The sequence below is a fragment of the Pelophylax lessonae genome (genome assembly GCF_965119305.1).
Source record: "Pelophylax lessonae genome assembly, chromosome: 6".
NCBI lineage: Eukaryota > Metazoa > Chordata > Amphibia > Anura > Ranidae > Pelophylax > Pelophylax lessonae.
In genome coordinates this window covers 175,384,968-175,397,341 of record NC_138773.1, presented here as the reverse complement: position 1 = coordinate 175,397,341, position 12,374 = coordinate 175,384,968, and the positions used below count along the sequence as shown (strand labels likewise).

The 12,374-nt window shown below is 45.0% G+C and overlaps 1 protein-coding gene across 4 annotated transcripts in view; it reads left to right on the top strand.

Annotated features, from left to right (window-relative positions):
- HECW2 (HECT, C2 and WW domain containing E3 ubiquitin protein ligase 2) overlaps positions 1-12,374 on the top strand; it is a 421,352-nt gene that overhangs the window by 78,115 nt on the left and 330,863 nt on the right. For 3 of the 4 annotated variants that reach the window (XM_082262151.1, XM_082262148.1, XM_082262149.1), the window contains one exon: positions 430-533. The exons of the other annotated variant lie outside the window; for it this stretch is intronic. The gene's annotated coding sequence lies outside the window, so the exon portion shown is untranslated. The remainder of the gene's footprint in view (positions 1-429; positions 534-12,374) is intronic. 4 annotated transcript variants of the gene reach the window in all.

Sequence of the window (12,374 nt, the reverse complement as noted above, 5' to 3'; positions counted from 1 at the left end):
TCTGTGATAAGTTCTCCAAGATGTTTGGAACGATGTATTCCGAGTTCTTTAAAAAACTGTGTACAAGTGTAACTAGAACAACTGAAGGTGTTTTGAAGGCAAAAGGTTTGGATTTTTCTTTCTGTTCATTTACTTTCAATTTTGTTAATTGCTAAAAATAAACTATTAAAACTTCTATTTCTAAAAGCATTCCTAATGTGCAGCATTTTTTTTCACATGTGCCTAAAACTTTTGCACAGTAATGTATATCACTCTGATACTTTGAGAAATCTGAAAATATCTTACGTCTTTAGATATATTTTATTTATGTGATTTTCAAGTAACATTTGGTGTGATTTTAAATAGGTAAAAAATATTATAATATAAACAAAACTGCTGCATATGTATTATTTTTATATATAAATATATATATATTTTTATATATTTCAGAGACGACATAAAGATTAGAAGAGATTTGCATCCATCATCTTTCGTTACGCATTGAAATGACAGCAGTACTGGACACAGGATTTCAAATGCCTTGACTTGCTAAGGTATAGTCTTCAGAATATGGAACTAGTACTTTAGGACAACCAGAGTAAGGTTAAAGTGAAAGAAAAGCCTAAAGCTGGCCATACTTTTTACAATTTTCTTGTTTAATTTCCCTTAGATTTACCTTCAACTGTGTATTGCAAGGGCCTGCCTGATTGCATAAAAACTGAAAGTGTTTAAGTCTGACCTCCTTATTATTTGGTTTGTACATCTAAACAAGAAAATTGTATAATGTATGGCTAGCTTTGGTCTAACTATTTTAAATATGTTCCCTCCGAATTCCTCCTACCTATACAGCCTAACCCTTATAAAAATCCTCTGTGTACTTACCTTTCTTACCTATTTTTAGTTCACTCTAGGTTGTGTGATCCTGCAGTTCTGTGTCAGTTAGTAGCTGCTGCAAGGGATAGGAGGGAGCACCTACAATGGCTGGGCACGTCTCCCGGAATTCCCAGCCATTGTTGAGCGCTACCTGAGCTGGACCTGCAGGATCACGTAACTGGAGAGTGGCAGATTAAAAGTAGATAAACAGGTTAGGCAGGATAGGTAGAAGGAGGGGGACAGAACAGGTAAATTTAGGTTTCTCTTTTGTTCATTGATGGACACAGCGCTCCATAAATCATAACTACTGGGTTATATTGCCTCCTCCAGGAGTAAGACTAGGCAGAGCAAAAAACACCTGCCTACGCCCATGGGGTGTCCTCCGCTTGGTATATAACCCCCCTCTCTACTCTAGGTAATCAGTTTAATCTGTCTAGTCAAGATTAAGGACCTAGGCTCCCGGCTGGGATCTCTGGTCCTAGCAATTTTTTTCTTCTTCCCTACATCTTTTTTGTTTTTTCTCTTGGGGGATCTAAAAATCAACTGCCGGGCTGGGCGATGGGCTGGATAATCTAGATCCAGTGGTCCCCCCCCCTAGCCCAGCCAGCGAGCGGGTGCAGACCGCAGCTACACGCTAGGTCGGCTGCGACATAGCCTCATGGACAGAGGCTGGCCCGCAAGTTAAATGTCTCGCAGGGTTGCATATGACTGGGCTTGGGTCTCAGTCGCAGAGGTCCCTTGGCCGACAGCTTCCCTACTACTATGGCGAGGATTCCGTTAACCGCACCATGGAAGGGTAAGTACAGTCCCCCCACTCCCCTTTTGGGTTTTTTTTTCGGAGTGGATGTGGGTAACCTCCAGGGATGGTCAAACTTGCCTGCAGGTTCCCTCCTCCCATCCTTTAAAATGGCTAGGCTTCCCCCACTCCCTTTTCCCCCTGTCTGCACCTGGAGTCTGGTGGAGGTTCCAGGGCAGACAATGCAGCGGAGACTCCTGGGGCCTCCCCCGCTATCCCCACTCTGTAAGGGTCCTGGGATAGTGTGTCCTGCCCTAGTAGTCCAGAGGGGTCCCAGTGTAGGAGACCCCTAGGTGCATGCCCCACTGTTTGCAGTGTGGGCATAGTGCAGGGGGGTCTCTGTGCAGAGTACGCAGCAGTGTCTCCCCTAACTAGTGTCCTACCTTCAGGAGGGGGGTCCCCTTGCAGAGGGTGCAGCGTTGAAAAGGACACAGGGAAGATTCTGGCAGCCTGCTGTAGCTGATGGCAGCCATTTTCCCTTAGTCTGACTGGTCTCCGGTTGGCGACCATGTTTGTGTAGCCCGATGTCACGGGGGACACTTTTGGGGGGGACCAGTGACATTACTACAGTAATCAGTGCTAAAAATTGCACTGTTACTGTAATAATGACACTTGCAGGGAAGGGATTAACCCAGGGGTGATCAAAGGGTTAAGTGTGAGCCTAGAGTGTTTTCTAACTGTATGGGGGAGGGAGTGGTGGAATCAACACAGAGACCTGTGATCCTAAATAGGAGGATCACGGCCGCTCTGTGTTCATTCCAAAGAGAACAACGGTTTACTTTGTTTACTCTCAGCGGGGAGCGATCGCGGTTGCCCGGCAGCTTCCTCGCTTCCTAATTGGGGCGGGCGCGCACCCCCAGGAGAGCTCCCGTGAACCGCCGTACAGGTACGGTGGTTCTCACAGCCGAGCCAGCCTGCCGCAGTATATCTGCAGGGGGCGGTAGGCAAGTGGTTAAGGGTACCACAGGGGGGAAGTGTACCTTGTCGCAGACGGGGGCCCTCTTTCCCAGCACAAAGAAGATGATTTTGTGCTTCTGGGATGGAGAATAAGAGAAATAAATCTTTCAAATCTTCCCTGGGAGGTTCCAAGCATCCTGGGTCTGGTAAGCCTAGCCTAGAGCTAGCTTCTCTGGACCCGCAGACAAGACCCCCTTTAGCATGAAGGTCCCCATTATTGGGGTGGGGGGACTTCTTCACTGGTTTCCGGCCTCTTGGACCTCCTTCATGAGTGTCAGGGAGATCCACAAAATGATTATTTTGGGGGTACCCAGAAAGTGGGACAAAGCTTGTCCTTTTCAGGTTTTTTAAGTCCTGAGTCTCCTTGTGCAGATTTAATTCCTGCAAGGTGATGTCCGAACTACCTAAGGTCCCCCCTATCTCTGTCCAGGGAATTGATTTACCTAGGTCTAATTCTAATTTTGACCAGGGTGGTCCTTCCTCTGGACAAACGTCAGGAACCACAAGCCGTGATTCACTGGCTGCTGTCACACAGATAGTTCTCTCTCCCAGTGATGCAGAGATAGTTCATGCATACAGGTTCTGAGTCTGGTGGTATGCACCCTCAAGACAGTTTTGCTTGTACAGTCCTACGTGCTACCTTTAGCAGGAGTATACTGAGGGCGAGGATCTTAGAATCAGTCTGATGGCCATAAATGTCCCTTGGGGGCTTCCTCTCAGAGAAGGCCAGTTGTCCCAAGGGCTGATCTACCATCCTGCTTTATAGTCGCTGGTTTTAATGGTTTAGCTATTGAAAGCCAGGTACTGAGGGATAGAGGTCTGTCTGGATCAGTGATCCCTACTATGGTGGAGGCGAGGAAGTTGTCTTCCAACAAAATATACCATCGTACTTGGAAAGCGTACATTTCTTGGTGTGAGTTGATTGACGCTCAATCCCTTTCTGTGGCTCGGATCTTAACCTTTCTTCAACAGGGCGTTGATCAGAAGTTGGCCTTGAGTACTATCAAGGGCCAGGTGTCTGCCCTGGCAATCTTTTTTCAGCGACCCCTAGCCACGCACTCTTTAGTTCATACCTTCATTCAGGGGGTTCGACATGTGGCTCCACCAGTACGGTCTCTTTTGCTGCCATGGGATTTAGTACTTTCTGTTCTCCAGAAACCTTAATTTGAGAATATTCGGGAGATTCCCTTGCCTACCTTATCCCAGAAGGTGACATTCTTGGTGGCTATTACCTCGGCCCACAGGGTATCAGAGTTGCCAGCGTTATCCTGTCACAGTTCTTATTTAGTGGTCCATAGGAATAAAGTGGTTCTTCATCACTGTCCATCATTCCTACCCAAAGATGTCTCTGACTTCCATTTGAATGAGGACATTGTGTTGCCTTCCTTGTGTCCCAAGCCCGTTCATTCCAAGGAAGTTGTTTTGCATACTTTGGATGTGGTTCATGCGATTCGGGTTTATCTGGCAGCTACTGAGTCCTTTCAGAGGTCAGACTCACTTTTTGTGATTATAGGCGGACCAAGAAAAGGGCTGGTCGCTTCTTCGGCTACCATCTCCAGATGGATTTGACAGACTGTTACTCAGGTATATTCCAATAAAGGTCAGGCTCCACCTTTCCCTGTCACAGGGCATTCTACTCGGGCTCTGAGTGCTTCTTGTGCCTTCAATTATCAGGCATCAATATCGCAAGTTTGCAAGGCGGCCACTTGGTCATCTGTACATACCTTCACAAAATTCTATTAGGAAGATACTTTGGCATCTGCGGGTGCTTCTTTTGGCCGCAAAGTTTTGCAGACTGCTGTTTAAGAGAGGTTGTTCCCTCTTGAGGGGTGTTTTTCTTTAAACTTTTATTTCTCTTTCGTTCATTGACGGACACAGGTCCTGCCATCCTTGACCATTGGGTTATACTGCTCTCTACGGGAGTAGGCAGAAAAAAACTTCAGGCTACACCCATGGGCAGTTCCAGGGGGTACACTCCCTGCTATAGTCACTCAGTTTTTTTTCTGCCTAGTCAGGAGTAAGGACCTAGTTTCTTTTGATCTTTGGTCCTGGCAAAATTTTTTAGATAAACAATTTTTTCCTCCTGGATTTTTCCTGTGAGACCTACTATCAACTGCTGGACTGGGCAACGAGCTAGATAATCTAGATTCAGTGGTCACCCCAGTCTGGACAGTGAGCACATGCAGGCCTCTGCTCCGCACTAGGTTGGCCTCGACATAGCCCCACTGGACAGGGGCTGGCCCTGCGAGTTAATGTCTCGCAAGGTTGCATACAACCTGGCCTCGGTCTGAGTCGCAGCATTCCTTCTGGCAGATAGTCCTCCATTTTGATGAAGAAGAGGATCTGTCTGGAGCGGTGCCCACCTGGTTCCTTGAATGGCGAGTAGCTTCCCCCCTCTACCCTTGGAGGGCTTTGGGGTGGGTGTCGGCCCCTCCTTGGGTTGGTCAGACCCCTGGGCTCCCCTCCTTCCCGCAGCGACCCCCCCCCACCAAGTCCCTCATCTTGCTGCCCCCCCGCCCACATGCGCTGAGGATATATATTTTTTGGGTGGTCTGACCACTTTCCTGGGAGGGGGGGTGCACTGGTCCCCCTATTCTGGGTCCCTCATGGTGCCGTGTGGGGCCACCATTTTATTGTAGCCTGGGTGTTTCTATACACGGCGGCCATGTTTGTATAGACCGGTGGCCATTTTCTTGTGGTTTACCAATGCAAATAGCGGCGGCCATTACAGTGGAGCCCTGTGGGTGGCGTTTTCCCGCGGTGGGAGCCCCTCCCTCTCCCCTGGTGCTGACACCTGGATAATTTAGCTTCCTGATCGCTGCAGGTGTAGTGCAGATTCTTCTGGCGGTAGCAGGTGCCTGTGTCGGCAGGTGGTGAGTGTGGTGGGGTCCTCTCCCTCTCTTGAGGATCTCTCTGTGCCTTGTGCTTGGGGACCAGGTGATGCTGCCAGTGCGGTGGGGTTTGTCCCTTAGCAGTTTGTTACACTTTTTCGTGGGGTTCTCCCTGGTGACTCATGGATTCTTTGGAGCACGTTTCCCACCTGATCGCCTTTCTGAGGCTGCGGGGCCCTCCAGGTCCCAACCATCCATCAATGCACTGTCGGCGGTCCTGGAGTCCCTTGTGTCCCAGGGGGAGGCGGCTTGCGGGTGACGGGCTAGCAGAAAGCCCCCCGCCTTCCCCTGCCTCATCTGTCTCATCACAGCCTGAATCTAGTTCAGCCGTCGCGACCACGTGCCTGGAATCCTCTGGTAGATTCACTGATTGTATCGGTGTGTGAGACCCTGAAGATGGAGGTTGCAGCTGAAGCTGTGACGGAGGCGCAGGTACCCTTTGGCACTCACAAGCCATCCAGAACGGCAAGGTGTTTCCTTTAACCGCCTATTTTGACAGAATTGTCGCTAAAGAGTGGGGGCGACCAAAGCGTTCCGGTGGGGTTCCTAAGCGCATTACTAGGCGTTACCTCTATGAGGAGTCCCTCCTTAAGAAGTGGACTCTGCCACCAGTGGTGGACCCTCCGGTTTCCAGATTAAAAAGGCAACCATGATTCCGGTTGTTGCCTGCATTATGTACACCTTAGCTGGTTCGGCAATAAGGCCAGTATTTACCTTTGCCCTAGTGTTGCAAACGCTGACCACCGAGTGGGCTAAGCTCCTTTGATGTGACCTAGACACCTAGTCGTTGGTGTACATGTGTTAGCCTCTACGGATGCTTCCTTTGGCCACAAGGTTTTGCAGGCTGCTGTTAAGAGGATCTGATCCTCTTTGAGGGTGTATTTTGTTCAGTTGTTTTGGATGAGCCCCTGTTGCCTGGTTGGCTACTGTTTAGCATTGGGAATTTTTTTTGCTGTTTCCCACCCCTCATGTTTGACACTGCTTTGGGGACGACCCAATAGTCAAGAATGATAGGAGCTGTGTCCGTCAAAGAACGAAAGCGAAAATGGGATTTTTGACTTACCATAAAATCCATTTCTCTGATGTTCATTGACGGACACAGCTCCCACCCCTCTGAGTGACTGTAGCAGGGAGAGGGGGTATACCCCTCCGGGACTGCCAATGGGTGAAGCCAGAAGTTTTTTCTGCCTAGTGTCATACTCCTGTAGGGGGCAGTATAACCCAATGGTCAAGAATGGCAGGAGCTGTGTCTTTCAATGAACATCAGAGAAATGGATTTTATGGTAAGTCACAAATCTCATTTTTTTCAGACGGGGCTCCTGTGACACAGTTAAGGTTCCTGTGTCCTTGTTAAGGGCTCTTGTGTTTAGCCTTGGGTTATTTTCCCCACCCCTCATTTTCCTTTTGGCACTCCTTTTGGATGTCCCAGTAGTTATGATTTTTGGAGCGCTGTGTCCGTCTATGAACAAAAGAGAAAATGGGATTTTTGTACTTACCGTAACATCCATTTCTCTGCGCTCGACAGACACAGCACCCACCCCTCTATGGAGTTATGATACTTCTAATACTGCTTGCTACTAAACTGATTACCTAGAGCAGAGAGGGGGGTTATATACAAAGCTGAGGACGCCCATGGGCGTAGCCAGGTGTTTTTTGTTCTGCCTATTCCTACTTCTGGAGTAGGCAATATAACCCGGTAGTCATGATTTATGGAGCGCTGTGTCCGTCGATGAAGTTAGAGAAATGGATTTTTATGGTAAGTACAAAAATCCAATTTTTTTTCTTCTACTAAAAGACTTCTCTAAAGCTAAAATTTCTTCTATAGTTTTTTTTTTTTTCTTGTCTTCTCTTTCTGCTCTGGAAATGCAACTGAAAGTGAGTAAATTACAGCTTTTCACAGAAAAAAAAAAACCCAAATAAATGTATTATCTGGTGACAGCTGTAATATTTTGGATTTTTTATTACTTTATGTCCCGGTGACAATAGGAGAGGGTGAATCTCTACAGTGGGGACACTGCAAAAAAAAACCCCCCAAAAAAAAACAAAAAGAGGTTCTAACCCTTCCCTATGCTATCCACAACTAAAAGAATACATTTTGATTATAATTCACTTTATGCAGGGGATGAATTTTGGCTTTCTCATTGACTTATGTGTAATTCTTTCACCGGCTTTATTTTTATCATTTGTGATACTCCAATAGTTAGTCTTTAAGAGTAGAACCACTGTAAGTGAAAATAATACTAAATATATCCACATCTTTCACTGATGCGCATTATCTGTATTATTTTTTCAGTCCTGCATTGCAGCTTTTAGTATACATTTCACCATTACTTCTCCTTTCAAGGAAGCACCCCTGGAACAAAGCTAAGCCTTTTTCAGCATCTATGGGATTCATTGGCAGAAGTACTTCTCAGAAGTATGTACTTGTTATTTGGCAATGTTCCCTTTTCATATTACTGAGCAGAGACAAAAGCAAGGAATGATGGTGCTAGTGCAGAGACTTTACAGGTATAAAAAGGGTAAATATTAGAAATAATTAGCAGTATTTTTGTAAAGCTATGTTTTTGTTTATAGGTGCAGCAAGCTAATTTTTAAAGGATTATTATATTTTTGTGTATATGCACCGTGTTTTCCATAATGTACCTATAGAATTCTGCTTAAACTATGGTAATGCAGAGTATAGATTGTAAATTTTGAAAGTGTGAATGATTATTTACACTCTGTATAATTACGATTCTATCAGAGATGTATAGTAACGAAGTAGAACTACTTAAGTACTGTACTTAAGTACCGAAATGCGGTATCTGTACTTTCCTAGAGTAGAATTTTTTTCTCCTACTTCTACTTTTACTTCACTACATTTTTTCGATGATTTCGATACTTCTACTCAAGTATTTTTTTTTTGTGCTGCATAGTTACTCGTTACTTTTAAAAAAAATTACCACTGCCAGAACAGTAGATGGCAGGTTGCATAAAGCTCAAAAAAATGTGTATAATGTCATTTGTAAATCAGCGCATACGAAAATGAAGGCTGTGTATAATAAAAGCTGCTATACCAAATCTTTCCAATAAAAAGAAAATATGAAACAAACAAATAAATTGTGCTACAGCGCTTAAAGTGCATCAAGAAACTACTAACAAACACAACTTGGCTGTGCGAATAAAGTGCCTGTGCAATCGATATAATATCATTGTTGCCCCCAGTGCCCTGCCCACACTCCACACAGTATCAAAAATAAAGTGACATGAATGTGCTAAAGCCTAAATGCAGTGAAAATAATTATTCCCACAATGTAACAGTAAATTCAATTCATATAAAATATGACAATAAATCACAATAAAATAAGTTATGAAATAAGTTAGGTCAGGTGCGTGCAACAAGTTGAAGTGTGTAAACCTATCTATAACGAAAAGTCCATAAATGAATTCCAGTGTGCAAATCTAAAGTGTCACTTCACTTGTCAGATGCTTCCACCTCCTTTAGTGCTCGAGTGACCGACCAACACACTTAATGGTGGTGGCACTGGTGGATAGCGTCTGGGTGGCACTGGCACTGACTGCACTGGTTCAAAAAGCCATATATATTTAATTATTTCAATTCTCAATCTCATAGGTCCTCTTCTCATAAGATATTAATAACTTAAGATTAGGTGATGAACTTCTTGGCGGCCCTGGCAGGATGACGGGGACACCCGCCACTTCTGGAGCCGAGCCGCTGTGATTCCCCAACATGTGACAAAGTGACAGCCAGGAGATCTAGTGGCTAGTAGTGCTCAACAATACCGCTTTTATATATAAAAATGAAATAAAATATACTGACTCACAATTTAGTAGTAGGTAGCGTGTAGCAGTAGGCAGCACAACTCAATTCAATCAATCCCACAGCCTCGCTCGCGCCGCGGCCCGCGGAATCACTGTCACGATCATCAAGTTAAGACTGCACTGGAGGAGCCATGCTGCCGTCTTCCCGCTCGAGGTCTCTGCCTCTAGACGTGTTGTGTGTCACTCAGACTCCACCCCTTAGGGCCCTTACTGAGAGGAGTTGTGACACGGGCGGCGGGACTCGGAGCATTTTCTTCGTTATCTCATCTTCTTCTCTATGAGGTGAGTGAGGTGGACCGTGGAGAGGGCCTAATCCTTGCCATGGCACATGTGCCATTTGAGAATCAAATAATCAATATAAAATATTAATATTATATACACACGGGTCATGGGTGGCTTTTTTGAACCAAGAAGAGTGAGACTGACGGCTATGATGATTATCCGACCATCCATGGTCCATGGACCATAAGTGTTGTGTTGTGGTGGTGCCTGTGCTTCCTGCGGCCTGCCTCTGCCTGTGCGGCTGTGCCCGCACTGCAGTGGCCACTGGCAGTGGCACTTGACTTGAGCAAAGCAAATGAGCACTACTAGTGTGAAGGACAGGTGGTGGAAGCATGTTCTGACAAGTTCTTATAATGAAAATAATATAGACAGCTTTTTGAACCAGTGCAGTGCCAGTGCTACTAAGGTGAGAGGCAGAGAGGGAGGCTATCCAGTCCACCACTTTACTTGAGCAGATCACAGAAGAAAGGTAGAAGCATCTGACAGCAAGTGACAAGCACTTCTTAGATTGCACACTGGAATTCAGTTATGGACTTTTCGTTATAAAGTTTAGTTTACACACTTAAACTTGCACCTAACTTATTCACAATCACAACTTATTTTATTGTGGTATTGTCATATATATTTTATATGAATTAAATTTACATTGTGGAAATAATTTGCACTGCATTTAGCACAGACATGTCACTTTATTTTTGATACTGTGGGCGATGATTTTGAATACAAGAAGAATATATATAATTGCAGCAGTGGCATATTTAGGCTTTGTGCTGCCCTAGGCCTGACTAAACTTGTGCACCCCCTAATTTAAATATGACCCACCCCTTCCTGTAAAGGCCACACCCCTTCCTTTTTATGACCCGCCCTGTCATCTGTAAATCACAGACCACAACCACAGTCTATCAGTGCAGACTCATCAGTTCCCATAAGTTCAGCCCCATCAGTGCAGCATACCAGTGCTGTCTTATCAGTGCAGCCTCATTAGTACCCATCAGTGCAGTTTATCAGTACCCACCATTGCTGCTTCATCAGTGGCCATCAGAGCAGCATATTAGTGCCCATCAGTACAGCTTATTAGAGCCCATCAGTGCAGCATATGAGTGCCCATCAGTGCCTGGGGGCAGAGAAGAGTAGGCGGAGCATTTGGCTGCAGTGCTACACTTATTAGCATTGGCGGCCATGGGGCCAGTTGTATTAAGTGTGGTCGGCGACCTGCGGTCTGTCTGAACGTCCTGACCGGTCGGTATTATCATACTGGTAGGTAGCAATGTGACTGCTTTATGGGGGTACCAGGCTGATTTGCCTCCTGGACCCTGCCCTCTGGCCCAATTCACCACATAAGACTGGCACTATACAAAAAGTGTAGCGCAAGCCGGGGGGGGGGGGCCCTTTTCATGATGTGAGGAGGCTGTTTATTTTTTTTGTGCAGGGTGCAGCTTTTTGCTGCCCCCCCTACAAAGTGCCGCCCTAGGCCTGGGCCTTGTTGGCCTAGGCCAAGATACAGCACTGAATTGCAGGCACTTTATTAGCATTTTTAGCACAGCCACTTTGTTAGTAGTTTTTGATGCATTTTTCACTTTAAGCGTTGTAGGTTTGATGAAGCTGGCCTGGCACATCATCATCAATTGAGCAAATCAAATCAAACCGCGATTAAGAAGACGCATGCTCCTGTTCTGCCTTTTGATCAGCTGAAAAGATGGACAAACCAAAAACACCACCTTCCACCCCCGGCCCTTCAACTTCAAGTGATCTGCCTGGCTGTGAGAGTGAGGAAGCTCAGGAAGGAGACCACCCCTGGCTTTAAAAGGGGAAGGGAGGGACATACTTTATCTGTTTTTTGTTTACAAAAAGTTACAGCCTAAGGAATTGTGATTGTCCTTTAGGTTAATCATTTGAATAAATCATTTGAAATAATAAAAAACAATATGATGTTCAAACTTTTGACTTCTTTCTTTAATAACTACATAACACAGTACTTGTACTTCTACTTTCAATACTTGAGTAGAAATTTTGTTTCAAAACTACTGGTACTTTTTACTTTTAGTACTTAAGTAGCAAATTTTTTGAAAAAACTACTTGCAATACTTAAGTAAAAAAAATGTTGAATACTTTAGTACTTCTACTTAAGTAACTTTTTCTGCGAGCACTTCCACTTCTACTCAAGTCACTTTTTGATCGAGCACTTGTACTTTTACTCAAGTAGAAATTTTGAATACTTTATACAAGTCTGGATTCTATGAATAAAAAAGAGAGGGCATTGGGGTGTAATGTGTAGACACTCAACTCCTTAGGCCAAACTCACCAATCAGGTGTCTTGCCCTCTAACCAGAAGCATGTAGGGTACAAACTAGAATGGTTAATACTAGAAGGAGTAAAGCTCCCCTAGTTAGAAACCAAGTGGCTATTTAGGCAAGAAAATTGGACAAAACGGTTGATAATTCAAATATTTTATTGAGGACATAAAAAATATAGTCACTCAAACCCACTCAGGTGGTGCACTGCAAAAAAATTATCCCTAAAAACACCCACCATAAAAACTCTAAGATAGTCCATATATAGCGTCCGGACGCACTACCCATGTTCTCTTGCCTTGATCTGTGCAGTATCTGCTCAGTGTATTGGGAGGAACTGTCCCTATTAATAACAAGGCAATATTAACTGGGACCAGGGACTATTAGCATATGCCTCTATATGGAAACCATGTTAGTGCCTATTTAATAGTTTTGCATCTAGTCAATTATTGACATGGGGATAATATTGCTATTGGGCCCTGG